The sequence below is a fragment of the Lepus europaeus genome, chromosome 2, assembly GCF_033115175.1.
Source record: "Lepus europaeus isolate LE1 chromosome 2, mLepTim1.pri, whole genome shotgun sequence".
Taxonomy (NCBI): Eukaryota; Metazoa; Chordata; class Mammalia; order Lagomorpha; family Leporidae; genus Lepus; species Lepus europaeus.
In genome coordinates, this window is record NC_084828.1 from 96,039,524 (window position 1) to 96,062,780 (window position 23,257).

Below are 23,257 nucleotides of genomic sequence, written 5' to 3' on the forward strand. Positions count from 1 at the left end.
AGTTGCTCAAATTCATAATGAATTGTCACTATTTTGGTCTTCTGTTCCATTGGTGGTCTCCCAAAGCATGCTTCCTGACATTGATGTCCTGGTTTGTCCCTCCCCCTCAAGTCTGGGCTGTGTCTGTGACTTGCTTGAACCCAGAGGATGCAGTAGAAGTGATGGTGTGCCAGGGTCAGGCCTAAGGTCCTGGGAAGGGCTGGAAGCTTCCATCTTTGTGTTCTTGAGAACACTGAACCACTTTGGGGGAAGCTCAGACACTTCTCTGGAAAGAGTATGTAGAGACCACTTCGAGAGGTCACATGCATAGAGGGAAGTTCAATGTCACATGGAGGAGAAGTGAGCAGCCCAGCTGATGAGAACTGAAGTCCCAGATGCAAGACTCCTGCATGGCCACTCCCCTCCAGCCAGGACTCAGTCGTTTGAGCCGTTCCAGCTGTGATGCCAGAAATGCACAAGACAGGAAGCCATTCTGAGTTTTCCAGTCTTGTAGCTATCAGGTGGGGTAGAGATAACCCATCCCTGCTGAGCCATGTCTGAATTCCCAAAGGCTGAATCTTTCACACTAATAAAATGGTTCAAGAGTCACCAAGGTTTGGGTTAGTTAGTTATGCAGTCATAGCTAACCAAAACAACTGTATTTGCATAAGCACTTTGGAGTACAAATGATATAAATATCTGTTTAGCAACAGAATATACATGATTCATGCTTGAGCTGCAACTTATTCATGTCTTAAAAGTTAGTAATTGGAAAATTATACGCTAAAAATACCTTTGATGCAAACGTATATCACTGCCTGCTGTAGGGGTTAACCAGATATCTCTCACAAACTAATCTGATCATGATGAAGCCAAATGAACTACAATTTCTAATTAAAAAGCAAGAATAGCAGTGCTGAAAACCACTACCAGCTCAAAACAAGGCTGACATTGCAGTGATCACACACAGTCTTCTCCCAGGTCACAGGCTTCAAACCCTCTGCTGGAGTTGGGGTAGATGGCAGCTGAGCAGTGACTTTACAGATAACTGAACTGGGAGTTTTCAAATGAGATCATTTGAGTTCATGAATGGAAACTATGAGTGATACCTAATAACTCATTTAGTAGATCCATGGCATATAGTCCTTAAATATAAAAATAAAAGCTGTGGAATTGCAGGTGACCTGTAAGACTCCAGAGAGCACTTTCATTTGAGGAGCACTCTGTCCCCCATGAGTAGCCTCAGAGTGAACATGAGACTCTCTGCTCTGGGGAGTCATGAAAATATGGCTGCACAGGACCGCCCAGGTGCAGGGGAGGCATGGTGTGATTGGTGCCCAGGAGAGACATTTGATCTCTTGGGAGAAAAGCCAACACCTGCTACTCCAGGGTCTATCTTTGGCATCAGTAAAAAGCTTTGCTCTGGGGAGTGCTGATAACCCAGTGGCATCCTGGCTGGTACACGGGTCACTAATCCATTTTATTTTAAGTTATTCAGCAAATCATTCTGATAACAAGCAGTAGTGTTGACCTCCATTTATAGATTATAGATTATAACACACTTTGTCTAAGATCCACCTTGTGAAGAAGCCATTTTTTTTTTTTTTGGACAGGCAGAGTGGACAGTGAGAGAGAGAGACAGAGAGAAAGGTCTTCCTTTTACATTGGTTCACCCTCCAATGGCCACTGCGGCTGGCGCACTGCGGCCGGTGCACCACGCTGATCTGAAGCCAGGAGCCAGGTGCTTCTCCTGGTCTCCCATGCGGGTGCAGGGCCCAAGCACTTGGGCCATCCTCCACTGCACTCCCGGGCCACAGCAGAGAGCTGGACTGGAAGAGGAGCAAGTGGGACAGAATCCGGCACCCCGACCGGGACTAGAATCTGGGGGGGTGCCGGCGCCGCAGGCAGAGGATTAGCCTATTGAGGCGCAGCGCCAGCCAAGAAGCCATTTTATAGGTCCATTTTTATAGCTTTAGAAACAGACCCAAAGTGATTCTGCCAACATGAGCATGGAATGGGATGGAATGCACAATACCCAGGTCAAACACAAGGCTTCAAGACCTTGTACCCTCATCCTGGGACCACCTCTGTGTGGTAGACCTGGGCAGACACCCACAAGCTTTGCCTCTAGGGATGCCACAGTGGAAATATAAAGGGAGGGGGTATAAATAACAGCAGAAAGTTCTGATCCTGGCCTCTGGAGCTGAGGGGCCATGTCGGGGAAAGGACTGCAGGTGGAGGCCTCCTTCCTGAAGTCATAGCCTGAAGAAATGTCTTCCTTTGAATCACACCCAAGACCAGGGAGGCCTCTGTCCCAAACATTAAGCACAGGTCTAGTCTTGGGATTAGGAGACCAGGACTCATATCTTCCTCTACCACATACAGCAGTGTGACATTAAACACATTTTTTCATGTCTGGCTGAGGGGACTATTAATCATACCAACGCCAGGTTCCCAAACTTGTTGTGAGGATGACTTGTACCACATTTGTAAGGATTGCGGCATGTACAACTTTTATCAGTGGTTCTTCCAGTGTGCTCTCTTTGACCCAGCAGTAGCACTGCCTGGGAAGATGACAGAAAACCAAATTCTTGGAACCTATTCCAGATCTAGAAAAATTCAGTGTCACCCACTCAGCAGCCTGCCAGGATCTGCTACTTTTCCTTAATGCAAGGAGCAGGACCAAGAGGAGCAACTCAAGCACCTAGACCTCCTTGCTCTCCATAAGGTGGCCCTCAGACTCTGGAGCTCTTGAGTCAGTTCCACTTTCCTGACGCAGGAAAACATTACAGGGAAGCCAGGGACCCAATGCTGCCAGAAACCTGTCATCCTGCCACGTGCCTAAAATTCTCCTGTTATGACTATGTTCCCCACAGAATGCGCCTTTCTCTCCAATCGTTATCTGTTTTTCCTACTCCTCCTGTGACACTTTGTGCCAATATGTCATCTCAAGAGAGTGCAGAAAATCTAATAAGAGTGAAATGACAAGAAAAACAAACAAACATAAACCCCACTGAAGGGGAGAAAATGACAGCTCCATTAACACCATCTCTCATCTTGACCTCAGAAACAGAGCTGCCGGAGGAGACACAGCAACGTTCCAGTTCTAAAGCTTGAGTATGGAGCTGGGGCCAGGCCAGAAAGAGGTACCTGGAAGGACACCCAGTACTGGGAGGTGGGTTGGTGTACATGTTTGAGCAATAAACCACAAAAAATCCATATAAGAGAAACAGCTGGCTTTGGAAGAGAGTCTGAAACCACATCCAGCGTAGTAAGTTTCTGTGGAGCAAGAGGAACCTGTGATAAGCATCGCTCTCTACCTCAGGAGCCTCTCACGGTCTCCCTTCCCCTCCCCTCTGCCACCCTTTCCTTAGATTCACGTCTCCTATTCTTCTATACCCTGCTTCCATAACAGTAGTATAAACAGCAGCAACCACTTACTGAGTGCCTACTATCTGGTCTACCTGAGTGAAAACCTTGAAATAATCTTTCGGCTGGCGCCGTGGCTCAATAGGCTAATCCTCTGCCTTGTGGCGCCAGCACACCAAGTTCTAGTCCCGGTCAGGGTGCCGGATTCTGTCCCACTTGCTCCTCTTCCAGTCCAGCTCTCTGCTGTGGCCTGGGAGTGCAGTGGAGGATGGCCCAAGTGCTTGGGCCCTGCACCCGCATAGGAGACCAGGAGAAGCACCTGGCTCCCGGCTTCAGATCAGCTCAGTGCGCCGGCCACAGCACGCCAGCTGCAGTGGCCATTGAGGGGTGAACCAACAGCAAAGGAAAACCTTTCTCTCTGTCTCTCTCTCACTGTCCACTCTGCCTGTCAAAAAAAAAGAGAAATAATCTTTCAAGGTAAGTATCATTACACCATTACACCAGGATAGACCCCCTTATAGGCAACTGAGCTATCACTCAAAGTGATATCTGCCTGAATGTGAAACCCACATCCTTCCAGATCCATCCTGGTTCTCAGACTCAGGTTACTAATGCAATCTCTAGATTGTACACCATTTATTCTGGAAGCATTTAGTTGACAGAAGGCTCTGGGTTGTCAGATACTTTTTTTAAAAAGATTTATTTACATATTCGAAAGAGAGAAACAGAGAGAGGGAGAGAGAGAAAAAGAAAGGGGGGGGAGAGATATTCCCTCTGCTGGTTCACTCCCCAAATGGCCACAACAGCCAGGGCTGTGCCAGGCTGAAGCCAAGAGCCAGGAGCTTCTTCCAGGTCTCCCATGTGGGTGGCAGGGGCCCAAGCACTTGAGCCATTTTCCTGTTCTTTCTGATGCGCATTGGCAAGGAATTGGATTGGAAGTGGAGCAGCTGGGACTTGAACCATTGCCCATATGGGATGCCTGCGCTGGAGGTGGAGGATTAACCTCCTGCCTAACAACATTGGCCCCTGTCAGGTACTTCTTTCTCCATCAACTCCATAGAACCAACAATGTTCTAACAGGCAACATGCAGTAATGATTCAGCACCATGGACAACACCACGTAGGGGCACTTACAGCGTACTCCCACCCTAGACAGTGAGTCCCTGGATGGAGCCTCTCTGACCCAGAGATGTCTAGGACCTAGTTTGGGGGGAAAAATAAGACAGAAAGAAAAGAAAACACCTCATTAACAACAACTAACCTACATAATGGCCAGACTGCTCTGAACAATTTGCATGTCTTATTTGGTTGACTCCTTACAACCACCCCATAAGGTAAATGACAATATTACGCCCACTTTATTTCATTTAAAAGTATTTTTTTATTTATTTTTCTTTAAAGATTTTTTTAAAAAATTATTTTACTTGAAAGTCAGAGTTACACAGAGAGAAGGAGAGGCAGAGAGAGAGAGGTCTTCCATCCAGTGGTTCACTCCCCAGATGGCCACAATGGCTGGAGCTGCACTGATCCAAAGGCAAGAGCCAGGAGCTTCTTCTGGGTCTTCCACACAGGTGAAGGGGCCCAAGGACTTGAGCCATCTTCTATTGCTTTCCCTGGCCATAGCAGAGAGCTGGATTGGAAGAGGAGTGGCTGGGACTAGAACTGGCGTCCATATGGGATGCCAGCACTTCAGGCCAGGGCTTCAACCCACTGTGCCACAGCACCAGCCCCAAAAGTATTTTTAAATTTAATTTAATTTTATGTTATTTTACTTTAAAGGTAGAGTGACAGAGAAGGGGGAGAGAGAGAGAGAGAGAGAGAGAGAGAGAGAGAGAGAGAGAGAGAGAATATGCAACAGCCAAGATTGGGTTGGGCCTGCATTAGGCACACTAGGCTTGGAAGCAGAGCAGCCAGGACTTGAACTAGCCCTCTAACAGGATGCCAGCATTACGAGTGGCAGCTTAACCTGCTGCACCACAATGTTGGTCCCTACTATGCTCATTTAAAAGATGAAGAAACTAAGCACAGAGACTAAATCACTTGTCACAGTGAATGAATTGACCCAGCTTACTCCACTTATCCAAGTGACCTGACTGTGGAGGCTGTTCTTCACCTCTGTATTGTGGGACACACAAAATAACAAGTATTAAGATCACGTGGCAATACTTGGCATAAGTCGTCATCAGTAAAATACAAACATATTTAGAAATTTTAGATACTATCACTAAAGCATCCCTTTGAAAACATGGGGCTTAAGAATCCCAATTTGAGAAACACCACAGACTGAGATTTGGAAATTGCAAAGGAAGAACAAACTTATTTTCTAAGCAAATTAGAGAAGTGTAATGCATGTCCAGGAGCCCTTGGGTTTCATTCCAGTCCTCATATTCAGTAGCAAGCTGACTCTGAACAGTCATGTCCATTCCCTAGAAAAGAAGTTCTCTCACTTGAAAATTGTGGAGAGTGAAGTAAGCAATATTTAAGATCCCTTCTAAGGGTAATCCCATTTTCCTTCCAGAAAGGTCAGACATCAACTCTGTTCTTGCCACTGGCTTCTTACCAGGGCCATCTTTTGGAGATGGGGAGTGCTATTTATTTCTATAATTGCTTGAATTCTCATAATATTCTCATTGGATAGAAACAGTAAGATACTACCACCTATCGAATTGTTAACAAGTAAAACAGGGCCGCTGCTGTGGTGCAGCGGGTTAATGCCCTGGCCTGAAGCGCCAGCATCCAATATGGGCACAGGTTCTAGTCCCAGCTGCTCCACTTCCCATCCAGCTGTCTGCTATGGCCTGGGAAAGCAGTAGAAATGGCTCAAGTCCTTGGGCCCCTGAACCCGGATGGGAGACCTGGAAGAAGCTCTTGGCTCCTGGCTTTGGATCAGCGCAACTCCGGCCATTGCGGCCAATTGGGGAGTGAACCATCGGATGGAAGACCCCTCTCTCTCGCTCTCTGCCTCTCCTTTCTCTGTATAACTCTGTCTTTCAAATAAATAAATAAATCTTTAAAAAAAAACTGAAACAATAGAGGAAATCTTTATTGGCAAGAAGACAAGGAGGCAGAAGCTCTCCAACATCACTGGTGTGGAAGTAAAGTAGCCAAGACAACACGGTATATCAATAGCCTTAATGGTACATTCCCATGAAATTTTACATGAGTCAGTTTACCTGAGAAAAGTAACAATGGAAGATAACAACAGCACTACTCTGCTCCTACTGTTGCTACTTCTACAAGATTTCAACTTCACAGATATTGGTGTTTCTATTGTTTATAAATAGCAAACAATCCAAGCAATTTAAATGCTACACAGTATGGGATTGTCAAATACTTTTTGGTTTGTACACGTGAATAAAATACTCTAAAGGGACTAAAACTTAAGAAACATTTTTGAATCTATGGAGAAATGCCTTATACAGATTAAAAGTCAACAGCCCAATGTTAGTTAAAATATTGAATCATAAACTTTCACAGAGGCACAGAAGTATGCCAATCAGGTTGCCCTTTGGCAAGGGTTGACTCCCCCAGCTGCCTGGGGGAACGGCTGGCAGACACCTGCCATCTGTCAGCTGTCAACCCCTTCATGCCCAAGGTCATGCCCCTTTCTGGGCAGCCCACTTGCAGTTACTGCTGCTGCAAACAGCGGGTGTAAAGGCCTGGCCCCCCGACCCCAGTTGGGAACAACCCTGCAGGACCCTCCCTTTGCCAAGTCCTGCTTCTGCCCCTTCCCTCCCACCACTGGTGACCCCGAGTACACTCTCCAATAAATAAATGTGAAATGTGGTTATACCAATGCTTAGAGGACACAGTGCAGCCTTCAATGAATTCATTAGAAAACTAGGTAGATTTAAAAAAGCAATCAATCTTCCAACTCTAACAGCTGGAAGAGGAACACAAAGGAAATATAAATAAAATCAAGGATGGCAGTGACAAAGTCATAAATTAAAGAAGTAGCATTCAAAACAAAACCAAAAAAACTGGACAATCAGTACAACTCTTTTTATTGTTGACAGTATTAAAAAAACAATAAAATAGACAAACCTTTGACAGAGTATAAGAGAGAAAAAGGTGGAGGGGAAGAGAGGGAGAGGAAGGGTGGGGAGAGAGAAAAACAGAAACAGGCAGACACATAGAAGAGGAAGGGAGAGAGATAAGGAAAAGAGGAAGGAGAGGAAGCAGCAGCAATGTTAGGAAGAAGGAAACGTAATGACAAATATGAGATTTTATTAAATTACAAAAGAATACAACATTCAATTTCACAGCACTACATATGAAAATCTTCATAAAATGGGACAATTTTGAGAAAATATAAGCTATCAATAGTGACTCAAGAAGTAGAAAAGTGTGACTAGTCCAATAACAGGGAAAACCAAGTCTGCATTCAATCATCTACTGGCCCTGCCCTCTTGGTCCAGACAATGTTACAGAGAGGTTCTAATAACTATCAAAGAGCAGATAATTCTCCTTTTACATAAACTGTTCCAGAGCATAGAAAAACATGTAAAGTCACGATCTATTTAAAGAGGTGTGCATAACCTGGTTACAAAAACTGAACAAGGAGGACATAAAGGAAATCAAATTACAGACCAACCTCACCTACTAAATCAAATAAGAACCCACATAAAATAGCAAAACACAATATAGCATTAAAAGAACAATACACAGAATTGGTTCTAGGAGAGCAAGGCCGAGTCAACATTACAAAACTATCAATATAGTAACAGAATAAAATAGAAATTCATATGATTGCCTCAATATAGTCACAAAAAACTAGATAAAATTCAGCACTTAAACATAATGAAAACCAAAAATCAAGCAAGAACTGCTCAGCACATTAGAAGGTAAATCCAACATCCTTTTACTTCATAATGACTATGCAGGAAAACGTCACAGCAGACTTTAAATTGCATAATATGAGAAGCATTACCATTAAAACCAAGGACAAGCAAAGAATGTGCAGGGCCTCTGCTGAGGTGCAGAGAGCTAAGCTCCATCTATGACGCTGGCATTCTATATCACAGTGCCAGTTCTAGTACCAGCTGCTTGCCTTCCTATTCAACTTCCCACTATTGCACCTAGGAAAGCAGCAGAAGATAGCCCAGCTGTGTGGGTCTCTGCAGCCATGGGGGAGTCCCAGATGGAGTTCCTGGCTCCTGGCTTTGGCCCTGCCCAGATCTGGCTGTTGCAGTAATTTGGGAGGATGAACCACTGGATGGAATCATCTCTCTCTCTGTGTGTGTCTCTCCCTCTCTCTTTGTAACTCTGCCTTTCAAATAAATAAATCAAATCTCAAAATAAAAAGAACACATGCTATGGTCTCTACTAGCCAACAATCTAATGAAATAACTGATAAGAAGAAATGACAGGTATACATTAGACTAGAAATGAAACATCACATTTTTTAAATGACATGATATACACTTAGAAAAGCCAAGATAGTCAAACAAATACAAGTTATTAAAGGATCTCAGCAAAGTGACTGATATAAAAGTCAATGCTTAAAAATCGATGATTTTCTTTTACACTATCAATAGCCAATTAGGAAGTATGGCACAATAGAAAAGATTTCGAAAGTTTATCAAAAAGAAGAACATACCCTAAATAACTCGAACAAGAATCGTACCAGACCTTCATGGAGAAGCCTATAAACAAAGGGATATGAAGGGAAGCGTGACTTCACAGAGTCCCACACTGTTCTGGACAGGAAGACTCAGGGTAACTCTTCACCAGCTTGGAAATATTTTTAGATATTAATCAGAGGCCTCATTTCTTTATTTAAAATGAGAATCAATTCTTCCTTGTGGAGTTTCTGTAGTGACAATTAGAACTAATATAAACAAATGACATTTTATTAAAAAAAAAACCCTCAGAATTACATGCAATATGTCTAATGGTACAAATACATATAAATGCAAAAAATGGATGTGAAAGGATGACACAAAATATAGGAATAATTATTCTCAAGAACTACATCAAAGTTAGAAATTGATGTTCAGGGGCTGGTGCTTTGGCATGGCAGGTAAAGCCTCCACCTATAGTGCCGGCATCCGATGTGGGCGCCAGTTCATGTCCCCGTGCTCTACTTCCTTTTTTTTTTTTTTTTTTTTTGACAGGCAGAGTGGACAGTGAGAGAGAGAGACAGAGAGAAAGGTCTTCCTTTGCTGTTGGTTCACCCTCCAATGGCCGCCGCGGCCGGCGCACCACGTTGATCCGATGGCAGGAGCCAGGTGCTTCTCCTGGTCTCCCATGGGGTGCAGGGCCCAAGTACTTGGGCCATCCTCCATTGCCTTCCTGGGCCACAGCAGAGAGCTGGCCTGGAAGAGGGGCAACCGGGACAGAATCTGGTGCCCCGACCGGGACTAGAACCTGGTGTGCCGGCGCCGCTAGGCGGAGGATTAGCCTATTGAGCTGCGGCGCCGGCCACTACTTCCTTTTTTTTTTTTTTTTTTTTTTTTTAAGATTTATTTATTTTACTTCAAAGTCAGAGTTGCACAGAGAGAGGAGGCGGGGTGGGGTGGGGGTCTTCCATCTGCTGGTTCACTCCCCAGATGGCCACAACGGCCGGAGCTGCGTCGAACCAGAGCCAGGAGCCAGGAGCTTCCAGGTCTCCCACATGGGTGCAGGGGCCCAAGGACTTGGGCCATCCTCCACTGCTTTCCCAGGCCACAGCAGAGAGCTGGATCAGAAGTGGAGCAGCCGGAACTCGAACCGGCGCCCAAATGGGATGCCGGTACTTCAGGCCAGGACATTAACCCGCTGCGCCACAGTGCCAGCCCCATAATGCTCTACTTTCAATCCAGTTCCCTGCTGGGAGGGCATCAGAGGATGGCCCAACTCCTTGGGCTCCTATACCCATGTGGGAGACCTGGAGGAAACTCCTGGCTCCTGGCTTTGGATGGGCCCAGCTCGGGCTGTTGTGGCCATTTGGAGAGTGAACCAGCAGATGGAAGATCTCCCTCTCTCTGCCTCTGCCTCTCTGTCACTCTTCCTTTCAAATAAATAAATAAAGAAATCTTTTAAAAAAAGAAATTGATGTTCAATTATCTGCAATGTTTTAATTCTTTTTAAAAGCGAGATGTTTATATATTTTTAATTTTTAAAAATTTATTTGACAGATAGACTTAGATGGTGAGAGAGAGAGAGACAGAGAGAAAGGTCTTCCTTCCGTTGGTTCACTCCCCAAACGGCCACTAAGGCTGGAACTGCGCCGATCTGAAGCCAGGAGCTAGGCGCTTCCTCGAGGTCTCCCATGCAGGTACAGGGGCCCAAGTACTTCACTGCCCTCCCGAGCCACAGCAGAGAGCTGGACTGGAAGAGGAGCAACCGGGACTAGAACCCAGTGCCCATATGGGATGCCAGCGCTGCGGGCGGAGGATTAACCAAGTGAGCCACAGCGCCAGCCCCTATTTTTAATTTAAAGGAAATTCTTTACTATCTTGGTCTTATTCTATTTTGCTGACACATCCAAATCAATCTTCTCAAATTTTACTGGTTAGAGAGGCTGAGCTTTCTCGAACATCGACTTGAAGGTAGAAATCAGTTATTGCATGGAGCATAAATCAATGTGTACTGCAGATGAACACATGTGTTGTATGTGAGCTTAGATTAGGAGTTTAGCTTTTTGTACTGTATGAGTGTTATTTGTATATATGTTAATTTCATTTATGACTGATGCAGAAATACCCACTATTCTTAATAAGTGAATGAATTACCTGCATCTAATGGTTGCTTACACCAGAATCCTTCTGTGCATCACAGAAGACTTAGTAACTTGAAATTCCTGCGCTATCATTCATTTAGCCTTTTTTTCCTGTAAAGTTTGGTTAAAATAATGATGTTCAAAATGCAGTTATGCTTAGGCATTTACTTTGCAACTTAGTACATGTGAAATACTTTGCTAGGAGCCTGGGGAATACAGCTCTGAATTATGACCATAACCTGAAAGCCCATGGTGGGTACCACAGAGCATCTATAAAAGCTGTAGATCTGGGCTGTTTGTTAGGGACTAGGGAGCTCAGAGAAAGGCGAGCTCAGCATGAAATGATGTGGCTATGGTTTATCAAGGAGCAACGGCAGAACAGACTTCTGTTTGGCAGCTGGATTCTGCAGGCTTGCACTAGAAAGAGGAACTGCTATAATCAAAGCGTCAAAACTCCCAGATTGAGTCCAATGTAAAAAGAGTTTCTTCAGGCTCTGAGATTATTTCTTGTATTTTCAATTTCAATAAAAAATGTAGGCAATGGATTCCTCAATTCAAACTAATTAGGGATGTGCCATTTCATTTCCCTTAAATCCTCCAAACTAATGAGCCAGTGTGCTCAAGCATGCACATGGGCTGGGGGGAGGGGCATGTCAGGAGCCCACGCTAGGATCTGGGAGCTATGAAGGGCATTGCCTCAACCGTTCCTTGGTATCACTGGCTTTTGATGTAGAGAACAAGTCAACAGCATCTACATCTGGACATGGAAACAGAAAAGGGTACAACTCAGGCCCCACAACCCGAGGCAGCATCATAACCATGGTGCCTCCTAGATAGAGGATATCACTTGTTCTTACTTACTGGAAAATGGGCACATGGGCATCACCCTCTGGAGTAGGATTAAAAATGGTGAACACAGACTTCCTAGCACAAAGCCCAGAGCATGGGTGCAGTGGGTGCTGGTTGCCTCCCCTTCTTCATTATCAGACACAGGTAAATGTGCTAAGATCCCCTTATACCTTGAGTGACTGGAGAAGAGGTTTAAAATGACAGAAGGTATGCATTTAGAGATGAAAAACCCTAAGCTTCTGTTTAAGGAAGATGGGAGGGACAGAGGATCCTTCTCAGACCTAGCAGTAAAAGACAGAAACAGTGATTAGTGGATAAAGCAGCAGACGATGAGCAAGGTGGCGGCATCTGGCTGCAGGGGTTAGGAGTGGCTGGATGCGTGGATGACACGAGGACACTGGAGACTCTGGAGACTCTGGGAGATGAGCAGAGTTAGTCATTCGGCTGGATGTGTTTAATAAATTACAACCCAAATGGAAGAACTGGGCTCCCTAGGTGAATCAATTTGAATGAGGCAAAAAATAGCCCATAGAAACCAGGCCCTGCTACAGGAGGAGAAAGGAAAAAAAAAACCATTTTATTTGATTTACTGACACTGTTTTGATCTGAGTGTGAAATCCCATGCTGAGTTTAGTTGGTCAGAAAGACATCCTGTTGCTAATGGCACCACATGCATGTATTTCCTCCAACCATTTACTAGGTGTGACTTTTAACTACATACTGCAAATAGATCTACTCTCCAACTTCTCTTCCTCTCTCCTCCACCTCCAAAGGAAATAGGCTTTTTGTGGAGCTGTCATTCCCCACCTTCCTGGGTTTGATACACCAGTTTCATTTGTCTTTGATCTCCTTCTTCATACCACAATCCCAATACCAAATCAGAATCCAACTCACCTGACCTTGTGTCATGTTAGCTCTCAGCTCTGTGCCTTTCTCCCCATTTCATCCCTGTGACCACACCTTCCAATTTCTGGGTAACAGCTTCCAAAACCGGCCCCAACATCTGCCTCTGGTCTTCATAACTGCCTCACTCTGTGAACACTTCACAAAAACCATGAGTTTCAATTATTTTCTAGCTCCAGAACTAAACTATCAACTTATTTCCAATTCCTTTCCAGGCATTCAAGGTCCTTTACCATCTAGTCTGACCCAGTGTCCCAGTAGCTTTGGGCAAGACAGGGAAGGACTTGGGGATAGGGATGGTACTGTCATCCATTCTTTCTACCAACAGTTGGGATTCTGAGATTAAAAAGGAGACAAATGATGTCAATAACTTGCTGTAAGTTTCTGATCTGTGATTTATATTTGCTCCAAGGGTGATTTTATGTCTAACTATGAAGGACTTAGATCCAGTGAGCCTGGGGCACATGTATTTACCTAAAGACTGGTGAGGAACAGGATTAAAGATCCGGAATAATACTATGAATCTATCCACTGTGAGGAACTACTATTAAATGAAGGCAAACACAAGAGAGGTTCCTGCTCTCGTTCTCTCTGTCTGTCTCTCTCTCTCTCTCTCTCTCTCTCTCTCTCTCACACACACACACACACACACACACACACACACACACACACACTGCTTCCATAATTACAAAGAGTACTGGAAATAGTATTTGTGTGCTGAATTGTCTTCACAGCATCAGGGCTTTGGACCAAGCATTGATTTATGGTGAGATTCATGACCCTAAGGATACAGCCTCTACAATCTCTCGTGAATGAGTACAAAAATGTAAGGAACACTGGTGATCTCATAGGGAGCATTAGCCACAGGGAGGAAATGGAAGGTGTGCTTCTACCACTGCTGTTCCCACTGAAGGGAAGTGAGAGCAGTGAACGTAGACTTTGCTGGCTAAACATCTGTTGAAAGCCTCCTTCGACTAAACCTGGTGCATCATCAGACTGATCTTTTCATTTCCTCTGTCAACACAGGGTAAAGAAGCTCAAGTGGGTGAACCTCCTTGGCCCTTGTTCTGACTGGCACAAAGACTGCCGGGTAACGAGGCAAGGGACACCTTGGAACAAAGAAGCCACTTCAGCTCAGGGGCAGTGACTGCTGAGGAGATGCTTGGTTGTGGTGAGCAGGAACTCTAGGTTAGGCATATTTCCAAGTTAGGAAACAAAGACAGCTGTGACTGTCCAAGGTTCTGGAACAGAAGCAGACTGCTGTTGTTGAAGTTCTCCAAAATGAGAAGCACTCAAAAACATTCCAGTAATGAGGAAAGGTCCTTAAAAAAGTTCCCATAGGACAAACGCATGGGTTCATATTTGAAAAGGACATTTAAAAAGAAGGAAAACAGAGGCATTCCAACCAAGGAATTCCTATATTTACACATACACCCAACAAGGAAGATGGTACAAACTTAGACATGAAAAAAAATTACATCATGAAAAAAAAGCTTGAATGATCTGAGAGTACAAGATGACAAAAAATTCAGGCTGCAAAATGCTGGGGGGAGTTTGGGAAGTGGGCTGGCTAATTTTAGAGCAAGAAGAGCAAAGAACAGCTGGCTCCACTGCTTGGGAAAAGGAGGACCAGGAGAACTTCCTATGCAAGTTGATGAACCACTCTCATTGATCTTTGAAAAGTATGCAGAACAACAACAAAAAGCCAATGGACCAGAAATGAGCAAATCTAACCTTACTTTCATTATCAAAAGAATGGAAGAACAGATTCCACAAACTATAAACAGTGTGAACATGGCATTAATCAGCCAGTAACCATATCCTACTTTAAATTTATTTTAAAATAAAATCACATATAATCTCACCAACCAACAATAACAATCAATATTTTGTAAATTCTTTCTAGATTTTTCCACCGTGCAGACATTTTTTAATTTCAGCTTCTTTTAGCTCCTTTTAGTTTTTTTCACTTAGGAATATACAGTGACTATTATTTGACATTATTAAACATTCTTTCACATACCACACTGTTTCCAATGGCTACATAGTATTATATTATATAAATATAATTTATTTTCATAATTCATTTCCAATCGCCTCTGTTGCTATTTACTTTTAAAAATTCATTTCTAATGGCTATAAACTATGGCCTCTACTAGTTCTGCCTTGAGGAACTTGTTGAGGTTTTATTTGTAACCAAAACATAACTGACTTTTGTAAGTGTTCCATGGACCTAGCAAAGAAATGTCATTCTCTGTATTTTGGGTATCTGTGTAGAATGTATTTTTTCAGTAATACTCATCACATTACACAATTCCTATATATATATTTCCAATTTAATATGTGAAAGCCTGAGAGTAGTATTATGAAACACTCTTGTGTTTCTATTAGTTTGGGGTACAATATTATTTGATGCACATATTTCCACGATGGCTACATTTTCACAGTGAATTCAACTTTTCATTTATATAAAACACAATCTTCATTGTATTGTGTGATGATATTTGTCTGAAATTGCATTCTGTCAGAACATAGTGATTCTGCTTTACTTTTCTGCTATACTTTTCTCAATATTTTAATTTCTGTACACCACCATATTTTTAAAATATATAAAGTCAAGAACACACAGTTGAATTTTAGTTCTTTTTAAATATTTATTTATTTTTTATTTGAAAGGCAGAGTTACAGAGAGAGAAAATGAGAGAGAGAGAGAGAGAGAGAGAGAGAGAGACAGAAAGATCTGGTTCACTCAGCAAATGGCTATGACAGGGGCTGGTCCAGGCAGAAGCCAGGAACTTCACATGCCAGATCTCCCACGTGGGTGGCAGAGGCTCCAATACTTGGTCCATCTTCTGCTGTTTTCCCAGATGCATTAGCAGGGAGCTGGATCAGAAGTAGAGCAGCCGGGACCTGAACTGGTACCTTAGTTCATTTATAATAATTGTTATAAATGAGGTAATTTGTTGTCATCATTTTCATGTTCCTTTATATTATTATTATTTTATTTAATGCTTCCTTGCTATCTCCATTGCTTTAGTTTATTATAGAATATATTTTCTTAAACCATTTGGTTTGGAGGATAAATTAGTGGAAAAAGAAATTCTATAACTATTATTTTTTAAATTTAAATGTCAACAAGGAAATTACTCTGACATAATTGAACCAAATAATTCAGAACATTTGGTTTTCATTATCCCATCCTTTCCTATTGACTCAAATACCAGTCTTTGGGGCTTGGAAAATGCTATCTGGGGTTTTAGACCTGAATTTGTTGTTTCATAGTTTTTGTGAAAATGTATAGTTTTTTTTTAGTACAGTATACTTTTGCAGGCAGTCTTAAAAATTGGGTTTATATTTACTATTTAAACATCTCTCTTTAAATTGGCCTCAGTACTGATTGCCTCTCCTTTATACTATTGCTTCTGTCACATACTTGGTTTGATTCTCCAAAGAATATCCTGCTCATTAATTCCAGCTAGAAGACTTTAATTCTAGCTTTGTGCTTTAATTGCCTTGCAATTTTTCCATGTTTTCTTAATGCCTTTAAATATTATGTCTCATTTTCCATCTCAGCCTTATTCTTTTTTTTTTCCTAAAGATTTATTTTATTTGTTTGAAAGGCAGAGTTAGAGCGAGAGGGAGTGACAGAAAGAAATCTTCCATCCACTGGTTCATCCCACAAATGGCTGCAATGGCCAGAGCTGGGCCAGACTGAAGCCAGGAGCCAGGGGCTTCATCTGGGTCTCCTACATGAGTGCAGGGCCCCAAGGACTTGGGGTATCCTCTTCTGCTTTCTCAGGCACATTGGCAGGGAGCTGGAATGGAAGTGGGGCAGCAGGACTAGAACTGTGCCCTTATGGGATGCTGGCACCACAGGCGGCAGCTTTACCTGCTATACCACAACACCAGACCCTTTAGCCTTTTTTCTCTTCTGATTTGTACTGAGGATGCCAATATCCTAAAATGCTGGATTAGTGATATGGTTATGATAAGCAGGGAGCTAGTTAGTGAACAAAGGCGCTGTCTCCATGCCATAGCCCTGTACCACTCAAATCCCATACCCTCCTGCCAATTCAGAATACCCACTTCCCCATGATGCACCCGAGTTTCCTCCGTCAGGCAGAAGTTGCCATGATGACCACTTGGGGGCTGAGCTCCACATGGAGATGCCATGAAACTTCCCCTGCTCAAACTCTGTACACTGATTCAGGGCACCACCCCCTACCCAATAAAGGGGTGACCTGGCCTTGGGTGGGCACAGTATCTGGGGCAGAAGCAATGGCAGCAGACCCCCTCTCTCTCATTATGGAGGGAGACTGCTCACATTCACTTCTGATTGTGCACTACCTCTATCTCTGTAAATGAATCCTGCTCCCATTCTTGCCATTTATCTATGCCTCCAGTTTGAATTCATGTCTCATGCCAAGATAAGAAATTGGAACAAATCAAGCTGGGGACACACACCGTACCCCAGAAGATGAAGTGGCAAGCCAGCCAGGAGAAAGTGGGGTGGGGGAAGCAGGAAGCATACCTCCATGAAGACATTTGGTGAGTATATTACAATTTCTGCCTCTCTGGCACAGAGAGGCTACTATTTTCCTTTCTCTGTCTCATGGCCTCTGCTTGAGCCTTCATAATGCTAGCCTGTGTACTTATTTGTTTTGCCTCATTAAGTGGCTATAGGCTAAAAGCCAGCTGCTGCTAATGTGACCTGGGAAGGTGGGGAGAAGCTGCCCCAAATGCACAGCAGGCAGCCTCTTTCTTTAGCTTCTCAGTTCCCAAATGCTCTGGCTGGCAGAGGAAGCTGTTTTTCCAGACCCTAGTAGGCAGGGGATGGATGGGCATGGCTGCTCGCAGTGAGACACACACCCAGAGCCCATGGATGCTGGCAGGTTTCTTGAAGGTGGCCCAGCTCTCACTTCCAGAGCTGCTGCTGCTCCTCATGTGGGCCAGGGTCCCATGGTGACCGTGTGGCTGGCTGCCCCCACCACCCACCCAGCGTCTCATCATTGTATCACCCCTCCCTGCTTGCTTCCTGGGGAGAAAAGGGAAGGGATTGGGGCTGGCGCTGTGGTGCAGTGGGTTAAAGCCCTGGCCTGAAGCACCGGCATCCCATATGGGTGCCAGTTCAAGACCCAGCTGCTCCATTTCCATTCCAGCTCTCTGATATGGCCTGGGAAAGCAGAAGATCGCCCAAGTTGTTGGACCCCTCCCCACATGGGAGACCCAGAAGAAGCTCCTGGCTCCTGGCTTTGGATCAGCACAGCTTTGACCAATGCGGCCAATTGGGGAGCGAACCCATCGGATGGAAGACCCCTCCCCCCTGCCTCTCCTTCTCTCTCTGTAATTCTGACTTTCAAATAAATAAATAAATATTAAAAAAAAAAGAAAAGGGAAGGGACTGAAGGAACTGAATGAGGCAAAGAGGGGACTGCAGGGACGGCTCCCAGGCAGCTGGACGTTATGGACTGGACTCCAGAATCTGGCTTCCAGAGGCAGATCCAATCACCCAGGGCTCTGGAGGCATGATCAGGTTCCTGACTTCTGGTTCTGGCAGGACCTGTGCAGATGTTGCATTTGCCCCTGGGCACAGGGCAGTATGTCTGCCTGGTCAGCAGCATGTCTGGGATGTGTACCCCTCACTGGCCATGTTAGCTAGTCTGAGTCCTCATGGCTTGCTTGCTGTCTGCATGGACCCAGCACTTGGTTCACGGCCCCAACACAGCAGGTATGTCTGGGAGCACAGAGCACTGGCTCCACGGGTACTGGGTGTGGACTGCTGTGCTACATTCAGGCCTCAGCAGCTATGTTTTCTGAAATCACAGAGGTGGGTCCAGGAACCTGGCCTCCAATTCTGGCTTCTTAAGATGGGTCCAGGGGCTGGTGTTTCAGGTTAGCATGTTAAGCCTCCACAGTGCCAACACCCATATGGGCTGCTCTACCTCCAATCCAGCTCCATCTAATGGCCTGGGAAAACAGTGGAAGAACCCTATACAAACACATAGAAGAACCCTCAGAAAGGACCGTGGTGCAGGGTGGTCATACCTGAGACCTCAGATGTGACCCTAGGTCTGGATCAACTTCCAGGGAACCCCTGGACAGGGCTGAGGAATGGATAAATAAGATTCCAGGCCTGAACTCACTCACAGAGAGCCCCCATCTTGGGATGCAATAAGAGATACTAGGATGCCAGATCTCGCCTAAAGCCAGGGTTTAAGATGAATGTCTGAACATGACAGGGCTTATTTAGGGCCATGCCTGCCTTTTCTCTTCCTAGGTCATGAAGAAGCATTCAGCAATGGGTAACTATGTCCATCCCCATGGACTCACCCCTAGGTTGCCTACTCAGATATTCAGAGGAAGCTTCAGAATCTGACCATGGAACCCCCAGCTCCCATGAACTAGATGCTAGACAAAACATGTATATGTAGGGGTTAATAACGGAGACAGGGCTGAGTAGAATTGGTAACTTCAGCATTGGCAACAGTGCACACAAAAAGCTCATGGAATAGCAGGCACTGTAACCAGCATCTGCCAACCTCAGAATCCATCCAGGGAGTATGCACTGTGGCTGGAAAAACCCAAGAGAGACTGTTTCAGGTATTGGAGACTGGGACACTGGTGCAATGAATGTCTCTACCTGAAAAGCCCACCTGGCTTTTTCTTTTGATGTAAAAGAGAAGGGCACTGGAAACAGGGCTTCCCTCAGCTCTTCTGAAGGGAGGGGGGGTCTCCAAACTCCCTCATGTCCCTTTTTGAGGACTGATGTGACCCAGGAACTCAGGCAGCTCCCATAACCCATAGAAACATCTCACACACCTAGAACTCCAGGTGACTTTCAATGTCTCAGGTAAGAATATTGATTCCATAATTGATATGGGAACCACCTATAGGGGTCCATGCAGGACCCCTATCCTCAAAAAGCTGTGTCATCACAGGAGTTGGTGGCATTTCTCACTCTCGAAAATGTACTTGGCCTCTAGTTTGCCAGATAGAAGATGTTCTCATCTCTGCCGAGGTTTTGGTGGTACCAGAGTGTCCAGCTTCTTTGCTTGCCAGGGCTTTACTATTACTATCATCCATGGACACTTCTCTCAGGTTAATTGCTCCTATGTCTGAATCTTTTGTCATGATGCTAACGAGTATTGAGACAAGTTCCAGCTTGGATGATCTCCCTGCTGAACTCCACGATGGAGTAGATCCTCAGATCTGGGATCAGAGCATAACTGGATGGGCCACAAATGCTGCCCCATCTTGGCCCTTTTAAAGGATGTTTCTTTTTGATGCCAGTTCTCCCTTAAAACCAGAAGCTACGGGCCAATGCTGTGGCATAGTGGGTAAAGTTGCTGCCTGCAGTGCCAGCAGTCCATATAGGCACCAGTTTGAGTCTTGACTGTTCCACTTTTGATCCAGATCTCTGTTATGGCCTGGTAAGGCAGTGGAAGATGGCCCAAGTCCTTGGACCCCTGCACCCATGTGGAAGACCCAGAGGAAGCTCCTGGCTCCTGGCTTCAGATTAGCCCAGCTCCGACCATTGTGGTCATTTGGGGAGTAGACCAGTGGATGGAAGATTCTCCCTCTCTCCTTCTCTCTCTCTTTCTCTCTATCTTTCTCCACCTCTGCTTCTCTGTAACTCTGCCTTTCAAATATATAAATAAATCTCTAAACAACAACAAAAAAACCCAGAAGCTAAGTAGGGACTCCAACCTTGGATTAACTGGTTCCATGTAATACCACCATTCTGCCTGTTTTACAGCCAAATGGGGAATACTGGATGCTTCAAGATCTCAAGGTCATAAATGAGGCAGTCATTCTGCTTCACCCAATGGTATCAAATACCAATGCCATCCTAGCTCAGATACCTGGAGGCACCTCTTGGTTCACACTCCTAGACCTGAAGGATGCCTCTTCTGCATACTGTCATAATCAGAATCCCAGTATCTGCTTTTGGATAGACTGATCCATCCTCAAATATAACAGTATGTTTGGACAGTCCTTCCTTGGGGTTTTAGGAATAGTCCTCATCTGTATGGCAGTGCTCTTGCAAAGGAAGTTAGCTCCAATTAAAGACTGGAGCCATTCTACAATATGTAGATGATATCCTCATCTGCAGTCCTTCTAAGGAGGAAACCATCCAGGTCTTAAACTTTTTAGTTGAATGAGGATATAAAGTCTCCCCAGCCAAAGCTCAGATTTCTAAATAGGAAGTAACCTACCTGGAATATATCCTGACCCCAGGAAAGTGTGTTCTCTCACTTAAACAGAAGGAAGCTTTACTATGTATAGGGCCACCACAGACAAAGAAGCAGCTGAGAACATTCCTGGGAATGGCAGGTTCCAACAGGATGTGAATTTCAGGAGTTGCATTGGTTGCCAGACCCTTGTTGGAGGTTTTAAAGGGTCCTGACACTGACCCACTTGAATGAACAGGAGAGCAACAAGAGGCCTTTCAAAAGATTAAGGATCTACTGATAAAGGCTCTTGCATTAGGTTTCCCTAATCTAGACAAAGCCTTCACTCTAGCAGAAAAGCAAGGAATATCCCTGGATGTACTCACCCAAGACTTTTGCCCACTTTCATGACCAATGGCCCACTTTTTCAAACAACTGGATTCAGTGGCTATGGGGTGGCCTGCACGTTTGAGAGCACTGCCGTTGCCACATTTTTGGTGGAGGAAACCACCAAGTTGTCTTTAGGCTAGCAAACTGAAGTTCAAATTCCACATCAGGTACAGGAGTTCTAGAGACTACAGGACACCAGTGGTTCACAGGAGGATGCCCTACTAAGTACCAGGCTCTTCTATTAGAGACATCCAAGGTTATTCTCAAAGTATGCCCCAAGTCCTCAATCCAGCTACTAGCCTGCCTTCTGAAGGTGTTGAAAAGCTAGCCCACTCTTGTGCAGAGACCATAGACCAAGTTTATTCCCGAAGGCCTGACCTTTGAAATGAACTTCTAGAAAATCCAGATGTTGAGTGGTTCACTGGTGGCAGCAGCTTCATGAAGGAAGCATTTGGAAAGGCAGAATATGCCACAGTGGATCTTATGCAAATGGTGAAAATGCAGGCATTGGCACCCAAGACTTTGGCCCAGAAAGTTGAATTTATTGTTTTATCAAGCGCCTTAAGATTGGGAAAAGCTAATAGGCTTTTCTTGTGCTACACATGCATATAGCAATTTGGAGAGAAAGAGGCTACTGACTGAAAAAAAAAAAAACACAAAAAACAAAAAAAAAAAAAAGAAAACTCTCCTATTAAACATGAGAAAGAGATTTTAGTTCTCCTCCAGGTGGTTTTGAAATCTCTGGAAGTGGCTGTTGTCTACTGCAGGGGACACCAAAAGGGGAGTAATCACATCATCAAAGAGAATGCACTGGAAGATAGGGTAGCAAACAAAGCTGCAACTCAGGAGATTTTGGAAATGGTTTTAAACCTCTACTCCTTGAGTTTTCACAAGTACACACAGAATAATTCTGCCTACTCTTCTGAACCAGTTGAGGACTTCAAGTACTTCTTTAAAAAGCAAAAACATAAGTAAAATGGTCGCTTTTGTTATACACTTCGTAGGGAGAGATATTAAAGCTGTTTCACTTTCTAGCTGATCTATTTTACCCACAGCCTCTTCTTACTCTCTCAGGTAGCTGGTATTGGCAGGCAAACTCTTCCACCATATTGGGGGAAAATCTTGCTATATCCTATTAAGCTGCTTTAAGGAATCTGTCTACTGCCTTGAGCAACTCTGCCAGGTTCTGCAGTAACTATGAAAATCTGTAAGTTCCTTAGCCATAGTGGTCATGGACAACCAGCCCTAGAGTATCTACGGATAGAGCAAGGTGAAGTATGTGCAGTGACTAATGGAACCTACTACATTTACTATAACAACAATGTGCTCATGAAAAGAGATTTATAATCAAGCTAAATGGTTCTATGATATTGGCAAGGGAAGCCCACCAGCTTCCCTGATCTGGGAAGCCATAGGAAGCACTTTCCCCTTTCATACATGGAAACCCACCCTTGTTTTTTTCTTTTCACAATTGTGTTCAACCTCACTGTCAAACTTACCTCTTTCAGAATTCTACAGGTTCTCACTGAAATTATGGTCATGCAGGGACTCCAGCCATTGCCAACAACTGGTGGCAATCCTCTGGTTCCTGAGACAGAATCTCTAGGTAAGTTAGCAAGGGATTTTTGTTCCCTGAACAGGCAGGGACCATGCCCTGACTCAGCATGAAGAAGATATGGAGATGGATCTTCCTCCCTTGACCTCCCACAAAGATGAAAGAGTGAAAAATCTTTTGGCTGGGGGTGGGGTGGGGGGATAATATGGGATAGGCGAGGAGCAAGTTAGTGAACAAAGGACTGAGAGGCTGCCAGCTATCTCCTTGCCATATCCTGCACTGCTAAAATCCCACTCCTTCCAGGCTGATCAGGCACATCCACTTTCCCAAGGTGCACCT

At 44.5% G+C, this 23,257-nt stretch overlaps 1 protein-coding gene across 9 annotated transcripts in view; it reads right to left on the reverse strand.

Moving 5' to 3' along the window:
* DGKG (diacylglycerol kinase gamma) overlaps nucleotides 1-23,257 on the reverse strand; it is a 214,507-nt gene that overhangs the window by 173,224 nt on the left and 18,026 nt on the right. The window lies entirely within an intron of this gene.